The following is a 14,193-nucleotide window of genomic DNA, read 5'->3' on the forward strand; positions in this document are numbered from 1 at the left end:
AATTGTTTATACTAGGAAATAGGACTTTATGGATTTGGATGTGGTGGGAGATGTGTGGAAGGGAGACCTTGGATTCAGGTTTAGAGACACAATGGCCAGTTTATTAAACTGCATCATGGACATACTAGACTTAACTATTAATAAGAGGATAAACACTTAATTACTTGAAAATGTGAAATTAATACATTTAAAATATGCAGTTCCCATTTTAACTTTATTTTTTTTATAGGGCTTTATGTCTGTAATCAGTTCTGATGACAGCTGAGGCATCTGCATAGTTCCTTGGACACAGGTGAGTGCACTAGGCTAGCACTTCATAGCCTTAACTGGTAGAAAACTTAATTCGTTGTTTTATAGATGCAAGGCTCTTACTGTCACTGAAGATTAGCTAGTCAAGGCTGCACTTTGGTAGAAAATGGTAGAAAAGTACATGTTTAATGAACCTAATTCCCAACAACTGTGTATCCAGGTTTCACAATAACATTAATGAATTTGTTTCAATAATCCTGGTCTTTATGCTGAAACCTGCCTATTAAGGTAGTTTTGCTAAATATCTGGTAAAAAAAAAATCTGAGTTCTTGATTCTGAAAGTTTCACTTAGGGATTTTTTAGAAAGAATTGAAATACACTCTAATTCAGTATTAATTAATGTAAGAACAGTATAAATTTGCTAGTCTCATTTGAAAAATGAATCTGATTACTTCTACAAAATACTTCTGTATTTGGTTTTTTTCTGTACACAAGTCTAGCATCTCATAAAAAATTAATTTTCCATTATTTCTGAGGTCCTTCACATTCAACCACTCACATTCAAACAAATTAAAAACTGGTAGCCTTCAAGCACCAGCACTTCTTATTTGCACCATGTTCTCCTTCCTCACATTGTACTCCCAAGGAGCCACACTGGCCTTCCTTCGTGTATCCTACTCTCCAGAACCCAGGAGACCCCTGTGGGAGCTCTGCCTCTGGTGCAGCTCACATTTCTTTCCAAACCAAGTGCTTCTGATCTTTCAAAATCATTTAGCATGTTGTTGTGAAAGATGTAAGGTACACTTCAGGCTAGCAATAGAGAACCAGAACAGTGATACTTAAACACAGAGCAGGGAGAAATTCTGCACATGAATAGTTTATTCACCAAAACCAGTTACAAATGTATGCTGTTCCCATTTCCCCATGAAAAGGAAAACAAATTTACCTCAATGTGAGAATTAAAAAGGAAACAAAAGATCACTTGAAAATAGAGAAACGTATATTCTTCCGCAAAGCAGAATAATAAACTGCTTCACTCGACTCCAAGCAATTTGCTCCCCAGTTTTTCACAGCAAAAGCTAAAACAAAAATCAGTTATTCCCACTTGTTATCTCTGGCAGTACAAAAAAAGAATGGTAAATACTGCAGTCATTCCACAAACATTTCTCACTTTATTTGCGCATTCATACATCGTCATATTTTGCATTGTACTCTTTGCTCCAAAAGAGGCTTTCGAACTACGAAGTTAAAACAGAAGAACAGGAAACCTATTCAGGAGATGTCACAGAGCAACAGTTTTTTTTTTTAATCCCTGCAAGAATTACAGTGTACAATGAATTGGTCATAGCCCTTGATCTACAACTAGTAAAGCATAATTCATTCATCTAAACTAAATCATTTACTTACAGGGCAGCTTTAATTGTAGTAGACGTCACTGACTAAAACTTATAACTCAGCCAGAAACACATTCTGAAATGTAATTACAGTAAGTGGCAGCTTTAGAATTATTTTCCATGTCTTTCCTTCTTTCTTGTAGGATGCAGAAAAAAAAAAGAGTTAGGGGTTTGAAATTGATTTTTTTCCTTTCCTTGATCAAGTAAATCAAATTGCATACAATTTTTTAAGACAAGGGACTACTACAAGTTAGGGTTGCAAGAGTTCCTCTGTAACAAAAATAAGTTTTGTAGGACAAAAGGAATTTTATGACTTTTGCATCACTATGTGAAACTGTTTTATCATATCAACAGACTCCTAATAGAGCAGTTTCCTCATCAGATAATCTGTGTTCCTCTGCTGTTTTCAGTTGTATACTTTAAAGTTACTACTTCAGAAAGGGATCGTCCTAATTTTCTGTGTTTATACAGAATTTTTCTAGGACAGTGTGACCCTGCTCCATTCCTAAAGTTCATTGATTGTAACAAAACTAAGCAAAATTTCCTGCTTTATCTGCATTGAGAATAGAGTCAGCTGTGGACATACAGGTTAAAACCATTCTCTTACTTCATGCACTCTCACTAGTAGTCAAACAAAAACACAAATGCCAGCATAATTTAAACATTACATTCTTGTTTGGTGCTCTAGAATTCAGCATTTCAGTTTTCTGAAAGTAAAATTTTCATTTTTTGCCTTTCTAGAATAACTGTTTCTCACAAATAACAATTATTCATCTCCTACTGAATGCACAAAGCTTTGGTGAGGTGTGGTATTAATACATTTCTTTAGAATGGCAGACACATTAACTTCCTCTTTATTTCAGGTTTACAGAATAAAACCAGAAAAGCAGTAGAGCTAATAGAACTCAAATTACAATCGCTTAAATAGGAAAAAAAAGTAAAATATATAGCAAAACGTGTAAAACACTATGCATAATATATAAAAGTCTTCAAGCTCTAAATATTTAATATTTTGTTACAAATACACAAAAATGGGAAAAAAGAACAACCAGTCATTCTTAAAGAGAAAAATTAATTCAACATCAGTAATGTATCACAATGTTAAGCTTATGTTAGATGATAAATTAGACAATGCTTGCAGATTAAAGAACTGTAAAAAGCTTGATTTTATATTGCATACTGGGTAAACAAAGTATTTTAAAGTTTATTTTTTATTGTAGTTTTAAAAACTTTTCAAAAGTCTTACTCATGCATACTCATCTTTCCATACATGCACCAGGTTCTTTCTTTTTTCCCTTCAGAGGTTTTCTATAGCATTTGTTTACTTTCTAATTAATTTAATAAAACAAAAAAGGTAACACTGTATTAACAGTTCACCAGTGATAAACTAAGAAAGAGTGCATAAATGCTAATACTTTCCATTCATCTCATTTTGTCACTGTAAAACATCTAGTATTTCTAATTGGATCTAATATTTCAGAGTGCATTGCTGTAGATGCTTACGGCTGAATTCCCATAGGCCTCATCTGCAACTGTAATCACTTGGATTGGAGGCAAAACAGACCCAAGAATCATAAGCATCACCCCTGGAAACATGGACTGGCAGTATTACACAGGTGCTACGCAGTACTATGAATGATTTGTTTGTTTATCACCAGTAAGTATCCTCTTTGTGATACAAAAATAGCGGAAATTTTTGAGGGTACCAAAGGCTACTAACCAGATGGCCTTAGAGAAGTGCTTGCTGATCCTTGCTGTCGGAAGTGGGTCTTGGGGATGGTTGCAGCTAGAAACTACTTAAAGAGGTTCCTTGACCTCTCTCAGCTTGAACTAGGAAAGAAATGTGTGCTTCTGTACTTACTTTGCTGGGAAACTCACACCTATATTAGCTGGGTCTGAGGATTGCAGACCTGGTCTGAGCCACACTAGCACTTCAGTGAACATGGACGCTCACAGTCTATAGTCATGCTGCCATGACTTGTCCCTGTTGTTTCAAAAGACAGGTTACATATGATGTTGGTTCACATGGCAACCTTGACATCACATTCAGGGCAAACCTTTGCTGTGGGTAAAGTACATGAGTTGCTGAGCCCTGGTAGGTCTGCCTTTAGGCCTTTCTTATCTCATGTTCATCCACAATTTGGAAATTAATTATGTTACAAAAATAAAATATAAATTTAGTAATATTAATATCCACATGCTCACTCTTACTCCTGCACTGCCTTAATGTGACTGTCCAGTTTATGCAGAACATGCCATGTGTTTTACTTAAAATATCTGAAGTTGCACTTTCAGAGAATATTGGTCATGCAAAGTAAACGTGTGGGAGGAAGAGGGAAACAAAATTGCATAGAAAACTACTTATAAAAATATTTAGCATGCACTGACCTACCCAACATACAAGTTCAAAGGGTTCCTGATGTATTTGTAAGATCTAAATCACTGCTTACAAACTATGTCTGTATGAATTCAAAAACCAAAAGCAGACTTTGCTGTTTCAGGAAAGATACTTTGCAATGAAGAACACACTCTGTATTGCAAAAGTGCTTAACCACGTATTAACCAAACATTTGTTTTCCAAACGCTGCTATGTAGACAGAGAGCAGCTATTTGAAACTAAATGTACATTGCCAAGATTTTGGTGCCTCACCGCTTGCATAAAACATTCAACATTAAGAAATTACGGATATGTGCAATATGTACAACATTGGTTCATGGCACTTTTTCTTCTTTTAAAGCACCCATTGTTTCTTTTTGTTCACTGATCTTCTAATAAAGGTCAAACTCCAGCTTGCCCAGGGCAGCACGCAGAAGACAAAAACTCAGCAGGGATTTAGCAGCCATCGGACAATGCGCTCAGCTGCACCACTGCCAGACTTGTGACAGCACAACATCCAGCTTGCTTTGCCCACAGCTCCAAATGTGGAGCAGGACTGATGCTGCACAGCCAAGAAGAAGTGAGCACAATCCCTTCCACACCCCTGGTGCTGTGCATGCCAGCCCCACAGCATGGTGGTGGAAATGACAAGCCCATCCACAGAACATATTTCAGGTCAAAATGGGAATGTGATCTATATGGAGGCAGAGCCAAAGTGAGCAGAAGAGACCTGAGGACACTTCAGCTATAGATGAATTTTGGTCTTAAATCTTCAAAGAGACTTTCTGTTGCAACTATGCGTGCTTTTCACACATGCTTCTCACTTACACATCCTATAGGGATGTGGCTAAAGCACTAATTCAGTATTTGTTGGTCACTGTAGAACACTACCATTTAATGCTCGTAAATACTCAGTGACAGCAAAGTGTTTACATAAAAGCATACAGATATCCATATGTTCCACAGTATCTCTGACTAAAAGAAAGTGGTGAAAAGTCTGAAGCAGACTGACATTCAGTGATTATTTCAAAACATATCTACTCCCTATATCTGCAGCTTTCGTTAGTTGGAGCATAAACAGATCATCATTTCAAACTACTTTTCATTTCATTCTATAGCTAGTATATAACATACTGACAGGAAGTTAAGAATACATCTAGATTTTGGTGCACTTCAATTCTACAGCATCAAGTCAAAAAAGAAGAGCAGTAGAAATCAGTGGCAAACTAAATGCCCCAATGTCATTAGATGTTACTTTTTATTTTTCTCTAAATGGAGCCTATGACACAATCCCTGGGTTGCAAACATCCCACATACATGTGGGAGGAGAGAGTACTAGTTCCCTGCACTGCTTGATGCTCAATGGCTGGATGAGTTGACACCAAAGACCTCTCTCAGGTGTGGAAGGTAACTGTGGTGTGTTCTGCCAGTGTGGGAGACTCTTACCTTGCCTAAACATTGGAAAAAACAGCATTGCTTAGATCCAAATTGGGCAAAAAGGAGATGAAGTCAAGTGCTCATGCTTTTACCTCCAGGCTGGATGGGTGCCCAGTGTCAGCCCACTCCAGCAGCCTGGTCAGACCTGGCACTGGTACATTCATACTCCACTGGCCACAGGCTTCCTTGCATTTCATGTGCCAGTTGCTATTTGGAGACCTCACGTGATTTATTCATGAACAAAACCCAACAAAAACAAAGTAAAACACAAATCCAAATTGCTAAGCATGTGTCCTTGAGAGTTTCTGGATACTAATTGCAATGCTGATTGCTTTCCAGATTAAAAGAAAGACTGGCTCACATTCTACTGCTGGTGGGTTTACCACTGTACTGCTCCCAGCTACCACTGTACTGCAGGAGGCTGGGCTGTGCCAAGAAAAACACTGACAACAGTCTCACAACTCAAGTGCTCAGACAATGCAGGCCATAAAGTATCTTCTATCAGATGTTCATTTCCTTTGAATTCCTAGGTTAAATAGCATGAGAAAAGTTAGCTGAAATTAATTTAACTGAAAAGAAAATAAGCACAAGGGGTGGTAGGAAACGAGCAACCTGAAAACTTAACACAAACTGTTGGATAAATAAGATTCCTCCTGAATGGAGATGACTTCTGAGAGGGCCTTATGCCAATGCTGAGACAGCCCAGACTATCAGATCAACATCACACAATTACAGGCTTCAGAGGCACAAGGACCCTTCTATTCCATGATACTCCTTTACTTGTCATAGCGTCTGTTGGTCTGCAGGTACCTAAGTGACATAAGATTGCTCTTCTTTTTGCAAAGTACCTAAATTGTTGTAGCATGCTGTTAGAAATGACATAGAGTAATAATCACACAGTTTTCAGCTTTTAGTTTCAATGTGGTAGAAATGAATAATTTTCTTGTTAAGTTATTAAAAATATCCCTGAGGGATAAAGCTTCATTCCCCTTTAATCTCATTTGGTTGCTGACTGCACATATGCTGCAGTTGTTAGGGGAAAGTAAATTTACCTATTTGATTTACATCCCTGTGCCTCATGATCTCTTATTGTCTCTCTGGTTTTATCTAAGCCCCACCTGTGCACATTATTAAGTCTTTTTGTTTGTTTAAACACTGGTGTCACATAAAAAAGATTAAAAGCTGCCATCGTGGGATTTGGGCATTCTCCTGTCATAAATGTACAGCCAATAAAACACCCTCATGGCAGAAGCTGGCAGAGAAGTATCAGAATGAAAACAGGCACACTGCGTTCTGCTGACATTTGCTAGATTGATTGACTGCCTTCCACAGTTCTCTCTCTTGAAATTCTAAGTGTCTGAATAGAATAGAATAGCAAACAATAGAATAGAACAGAACAGTTCAGTTTGAAGGGTCCTACAACAATCTTCTTGTCCAGCTGCCTGACCACTTCAGGGCTGACCAAAAGTTAAAGCACGTTATTAAAGGCCTTGTCCAGATGTCTCTGATGGGCTGACAGGGCCAAAGTCCTCAGAAGCTCCTTACAGGACATTCCTTCCAGCAGCCCTTTCACCAGCTTTGTTGCCCTCCTCTGGACACATTCAAGGACCTTAGCTTCCTTCCTAAATTGTGGGGCCCAGAACTGCACACAGTGCTCAAGGTGAGGCTGCACTGACACTGAATACAGGGGGAAATACCAGGTGCACCAGTCTCTTACTTTTTTTCTGAAAGCACTGATTTTAACTACCGTTATCTTCCTGCCACAGACTCCAATGTTATCTACCTTAAAAATAATCTATTTATTTGGTTTCAGACCTCTGGCTGATCATACTAAGGAGAGGAATCAGCCTCTTTCTGCTCACTAATGAAAACCATCCTCACATGGTCATATTATTCATATTCCATATAAAACTGAAAGGGCAATCAATGTTTTGCAAACATGCACAAAACTGAAGCTACTAAGTTAGACCCTGTACCATTCCCAATGAATGAGGAATGGCAATGGCATAAAAAGCCTCCCTGACTCCTGTTGAAATTACACTGTTTGCTTCTGCAAAACACCAACATTACCAGAGGAAGTCCTAGTGGAGGCAGGACTGAGGGAGCAGATGGAGCTGAAGATCTGGTCTATTAGCAGGATTTTGCAAAGGGAAGTAGCAGCATATGTGTTATTTCTGACTCAGCAACTACTTTCTAGAGGTCCTCTCCACGGATCTTCACCTAGAACACAGCCTTGAACAAAGGCAATATAACAAGTAAAAAATCATAATGACATTGTGATTGGCAAAGCTGTATCTCAGCTCACACGTATTCCTACAGCAGTTTCCCAAAATAACAAGGTATAACAGAAATAATGAAAAGAGATTGACTCGGAGGATGTTTCAGAGACTTCATTAAAAATTAATAGAGATATTTGTCTTTCAAAGTTTCATATACTCTTGGACAGTAAAGAGCAGGAGGTTAGAGTTCTTTGCTCACTTATTTTGCCATGGAAGGAAAGAGCCAGATGATCAGCTGATAACAATTATAAATTATTGGTCAAGATTACAGAAGGAAATGAAATATGAGGGCAGACTGGTCCGATTTCTAGCAGCACTGAAGTGGAGCAGATGTGAGCATTGAGCCCTGCATGTCTTCTTTCATCCCAGATGTCGTTTTCTCCTCTGAGTGGTAGTCCATGAAGGGAAATCTTGGCTTCTCAGTAAGTTCCCATAATTCATCTAGATTTCACAATAACAGTAGATATTCCTTTGCATCCTGACAGTGTGCAGAGGCCACAAAAGTCCCCAGTGAACTGGGGGTGCTAACCTCGATTCTACTTTTCTCATCATATGCATCTGGAAAAGAATATTTACTGGCTGCTTGGAAGAGTCAGTACAGAACATTTACTCATGTCAAAAAAATGGGAAAAACGCTGTATTAAGGAGCTCTCTTCCAGGGTTAGATTAATTTTTCAACAAAAATATTATTTTCTGAAAGAAAGAAACCTCACTTATTTCCTCTAATTTTTTCCTGATTAACTATTTGCCACTTTACACTACTATTTCACATTAGCTCACCATTTGCCCAGAGCATCTTACCTTTTTAATACAAAGTCTACTAAAATTTCCTGTTCATTCAGCTACTTTCTTTTTTTTTCTTTTTTGCATATAAAAAAACCCTTAATGTACATGATTTTATTTCTCTTAGTTTTCTAGACACTGAATATTTCCAGAGCTCTTCAAAAAAAAGTATTTGACCACTCTTAAAATACATTTTAGGACATGTGTACAGTGAGGTTGTGACAAGCGTATCATGATGAGCATGGTTTAGATGAAGTGCTAATTTTTACTTTCAAAAATCAGGTTTTCACTTAAAAAAAAAAAACCAAAAAAAACTTTGTTGGCTAGAAGAAAATTATTAAATGAATGTGCAAAAATACAATTACAGAATCCACACATATTCTTTCACCTTCTAATTTTATCTCTATATGACTTCTTATCTTTGTTTTTTTGCATTCATGTGCTTTATTCTCTTCACTGATGAGTTTTTAATTTAAAAATTACAGCTGATTTGATTGTTTATTCACAACTGCATCTGCTACAGCAATGAATCTTTCAGTTGTGCAATCACTTGCCAATATCATCACGTAGCAGCGGGATGCAGTCAGATGGCAAACCCACACATACACCAATGCCACAGGAAGACTGAAAATAAATAAAAAGTAATCAGAGTGGGTTTTTACATGCTGAAGCAAAAGAAAGAAATGTTATGACACTGTAGTGACAGTGGGAGGGAAGGGAAGAAGACATGTCAGAGGCAGAAGATGATAGATATGCTGCCGTTTGCAGCGATGTGGAACAAATATAAAACCTGTACTACCGTTTCCACCCTGGCAGCTTGGCTGTCTGCACTGTGCAGAATCAGATCTCCAACTGTCGCTCAATTCATTCTCATAGTGCAGAAATCAGGCCAGCATGTGAGAGAGAAGGGAGCTTAAAACCATTCCCCTTTTAACACTGAAACAGAATTACACTATTAGTGTTGCAAAAGAGTCCTTCACAGCTTAAATATCACTTCAATAATTTCCAAAGTTTTACCAGGGATCCAGTGTTTTCTTAAAGTTTCACCTGACCGTGAGAGTCACCAACTTTTCCTTACAAAGAATACACATATCCATTTTCAGCCCTGACATCTATGAAAAAAAGTTGTGAAATGTGAAGCAACTTCACTCTTGAAGGTTAGAAAACAGGAGAAAAGAATAATTTTAAATCATTCTGCTTTGAAACTATTCATGATTATTCTTGGCACACAAATTTTATTCATTTTTTACTTTACGTTTGACAACGGCAGAAAAGCCATAAAAATACTTCACTCAATGCATCTTTACATCTGCAAAAGAAGTAATTAATGTAGCAAGCAAACGGGAAAATTATTTTTGTTACTTGCTAAACAACATTCCGAACTGAAATATACATATCTTTGGTACCTTCATCTGAATGTATTCTGTTCCAAACACCTCTTTAGAGTGGGGAAAAAAAAGGACTAGTGGATTTCTGGATTTTGAAATACTTCTGAAAGAAAAATAGATTTGGGCAGCACTTTTTAGTAGTGCTGATTCAGCTAAGTTCCCAGCACTTGCAACAGATTACATATAAAGGGTCATAAGGATTCTTGAGTTACAAACCCAACTCCCAAAGTGATCAGGTACTTGAAAGATATTACTTTGATACTTTTAAACAGTTCAGAATGTTAAATTGTGTGATTTTTAATTTAACCAAAATCCAGTTCCCTTTGGTAATAGAAAACTCTTCACAACATTTTTGCCAAACTCAGCAAATTGGCCAAAATATGCTTAGGATCAAGCAGTCTTGATATCACTTCAAGTCTCTCTAAGACAAAGTCTCTAGTGAGGAATTAGAACCACCAGCAAATGTATACCGACACTCCTATATTAGATCTGGAGATAAATCCAATTTGATCCTCAGGCCTGACAATCCTAACTTAAAAAAAGAAGGAAAGGAAAAAAGTAGGGAACCTTCCTATTGATAAAGCATCTTGTAATTAGTAACACTACTGTGTTTCTCATCTACATACAGTTGAATTTTAGATTTATCATAGGCACATCATGTGATTAAGAGATTAATTTGCCTCCAGGATGTTTGCGCACCAGCTCTCTTAGTGGGTGCACAGGAGGCTGAACAGGAAGCAGGACTGTCATGCCACGAGTAAGTGGCTTCTTGAACTTCAGCCTATACAGGGCATTCAAATGACTCTGACAGGATGACAGTCACTGAAAAGCTTGGGGCACAACCACTTCTCTAGGAAGCATGTTCCAGAGTTTGACCACCCTCTTGGTAAAGAAATGTTTCCTAATGTCCAGTCTAAACCTCCTATGACGAACACAGCTTTGAACCATTCCCATGCATCCTGTCACTGGATGCCAGGCAGAAGAGCTCAGCACCTTCCTATCCATTTCCCCTCCTCAGGAAGCTGCAGAGAGCGATGAGGTCACCCCTCAGCCTCCTTACCTCAGAGAATCACAGAATATGCTGAGTTGGAAGGGACCCACAAGGATCATCGAGTCCAACTCCTGGCCCTGCACCCATTCCCAAGAGCCACACCATGTCCCGAAGAGTATTGCCCTGACACTTCTTGAATTCTGTCAGGCTTGGTGCTGTGACCACTTCCCTGGGGAACCTGTTCCAGTGCCCAACCACCCTCTGGGCAAAGAACCTTTTCCTAATGTTCAACCTAAACCTCCCCTGACACAACTTCAGGCCATTACCTCAAGTCCTGTCACTGGTCACCACAGAGAAGTGATAAGTGCCTGCCTCTCCTCTTCCCCTCATGAGGAAGTTGTAGACTGCAATGAGGTCTTCCCTCAGTCTCCTCTTCTCCAGGTTGAACAGATCAAGCGACTTCAGCCGCTCCTCATACGGCTTCCTCTCAAGGCCCTTTGCCATCTTCATTGCCCTCCTTTGCACACTCTCTAACAGCTTAATATCTTGCTTCCATTGTGGTGCCCAGAACCACACACAGTATTCAAGGTGAGGCTGCCCCAGTGCAGAGCAGAGCGGGAAAATCCCCTCCCTTGACCGGCTGGCGATGCTTTGCCTGATGCTCCCCCGGACATGGTTGGCCCTCCCAGCTGCCGGGGCACTGATGACTCATGTTCAACTTGCCATTGACAAGGGCCCCAGGTTTCTTTCCACAGCACTGCTTTCCAGCACCTCAGTCTGTATGATCCGGGGTTGCCTCATCACAGGTGCAGAATCTCCAAACTAGACAAGCCCAGAGTCTTCAGCCACATCCCACTGGACATTCCTTCCAGCCCTTTCATCAGCTTTGTTGCCCTTCTTCAGAAGTATCCAAGGACCTTGATATTCTTCTTAAATTGTGGGACCCAGAACTTCTCATAGTGCTCAAGATGAGGACACACCAACACTGAATACAGCAGAGTAATCACCTCTGTTGACCAACTGGTCATGCTGTGTCTGATGCAACCAGGAAGCAGTTTTCCCTCTTGTCTGCCAGAGCACATTGCTGGCTCTTATCAAACCTCCTGCCAACCAGCACCCCCATGACCCTTCCTACAGGTCAAATAACAGAAAATAGTCCATATCTTGGAATAAGCTAAAGATTAATTAAATTCTAAGTAGGAGTTTTGGACTTTAACTGTGACAGATGCTGTGTTTGCACCTGGAGAGTAGGGTACTTGCTCACTCAACACAGAAAGTGTTAGTACAAACATTCCCAAGATGTTGGGGAAAGAAAGCAAAAATAGCAACTTAAGGAGAGAGGGACCCTCCCAAAAGTTCCTTCCATGATGACAACCAAACCGCCCTGAAATGGGAGCGGCTGACCGGCTTTATGGATATAGCTCAGGGCTGGATTTAAATGCAGAAATTCTTCATTGGCCACATCTTTTAAGGAACCATGAAACACAAGTGGTAAATGGAATAATAGTTCAAAATTGGGGATTTATTAGTTTCTATTCTCATTTCAGATTATGTTCACTCTAGGGGCAAGGACAGCTGTCCTGAAATTATTTCCTTCTGATTGGGAACAACAGGGTTAAGTTACTTCACAGGCTACTATGGCATGCCCAATACAGGGTATTTGCTAACAGGCAATCAGAAAGTGCCTGAGCACAATCAACTGACTACATCCAGCAACATTACAACATTGGACAACGGGAGTAAAATCTAAGAACTTAAACTGGTCACCACAGTGACCAATTTTAAACTGGTTTAAAATTAGCTTTAAATTGTTTCTATTTCAATATTTAATATTGACTGAAAGATTTCAGTTGACATAGTGTTGGGGGAAAAAAACAACTTAAGTTTTCTTCATATCTTTTTAAACAATGATTTTGTTCTATGCAAATATAATCCAATTTTATTTTGGCTTTCTCTGTAACCCGGACTTTTATTTCCAAGTCTCACTTTTTCTCAGAGCAGTGAAGAAAACTCAATTTAAGATAGAACCTCAGGCATGCAGTATATATCAAATGAAACTGAAAACACATTTCTTCCCCATTTCCCACACTATAAACAAGATGAATACTTCAGCATACACATGCACAAATTCCACAGTCCCGGCCACCATGAAGTAACAAAATGAGGGAAGTTTTGAAAATTAAACTTAAGGAACCTCAGTCCCCTGTCTTCCCAGGACTCAACACCCTGTGCTGCCCTTTGTCTGGAGACAAGTGCATGCAAGTGAGAAGCCCTCTTATCCACCGTTCATCATCCCATGAGAAAAGAAGTGCAGTGTTACAGCTGGAAGGACATGAATAAGCCCTTCTGATGTAGTCCTCTGCCTACAGATTACCTATCAATTAGGTTTGGCACCCTGGGTCTGAGATTGAGGTAACAAGTAACATGTTTGGTCCAGATGAGAAAGGTGTGGAGGGCTCAATGTTAGTGCAGTGCCATGCTCCCCTCGGCATGCCTTCTGCAGTGCCAGTGTCCCTGGAGCTGTAGCCTTTTTGGCTCCCAGAACCCTAACCCTAATCCTAAAGACAGCTGGGGACTGAGGATGAGGTCTGCAATATCATGTTTGGCCAAGCAGAGAAATGACTAAACCAAGGTATCACCCAGAAGACAACACTTCTGTTATAAGCAATAAACTGCTTTTCATTCACAGCCTCCCAAGGGAAGGTGTGGAATTGGTTTAATCTCCTCAGCTCCCTACATTACATTTATCTCAATATATTTTTATAACATTCTAAGAAAGTATATAATCGCAATCACTTCAGAATAAATTCGTATTCATTAATTCCTACAAAAATATGATGGACATCATATATTAAGAATAGAAAGCATAAACAAACCATAGATTACTTTAATTTCTCTGATATAAAGCAGTTAAAGGATTGTGTGCTGTAGAAGAGAACCCTGCCAAAGTAAGAGGGCATGCCTGGGCACTGAAGAATTAAGCACTTGCTTAAGTTTGTGGGACAGGAGACCAAGAGAATTGTAGAGACTAATACAGTTAATTTTTTCCAAAATGGTGAAAGAGGTGCCTGGCAGGGCTTTCCCATGTCCCTTTGATTGCACCACTGCATCTATTTTTTCCTTTTCTTCCCAGATTCAAGTTATTCAGTATTTAAACTGCACTCTTTCTTTTAAAATAACCTCTCAAGAATCAGACCATGAAGCCTCATGCAGCCCTTGGCTGAGGCAATGCTCCCAAAATTACATCAAAATGGGAACCGTGCCCAAGAAAGGACTATAGGATTCAGCTGTATGT

The 14,193-nt window shown here is 39.2% G+C and overlaps 1 protein-coding gene across 1 annotated transcript in view; it reads right to left on the reverse strand.

The window, feature by feature from the left end:
* PIEZO2 (piezo type mechanosensitive ion channel component 2) overlaps positions 1-14,193 on the reverse strand; it is a 298,924-nt gene that overhangs the window by 135,495 nt on the left and 149,236 nt on the right. The window lies entirely within an intron of this gene.

This window comes from Neopelma chrysocephalum, unplaced genomic scaffold, assembly GCF_003984885.1.
Source record: "Neopelma chrysocephalum unplaced genomic scaffold, ASM398488v2 Primary Assembly neopelma1_22, whole genome shotgun sequence".
NCBI lineage: Eukaryota > Metazoa > Chordata > Aves > Passeriformes > Pipridae > Neopelma > Neopelma chrysocephalum.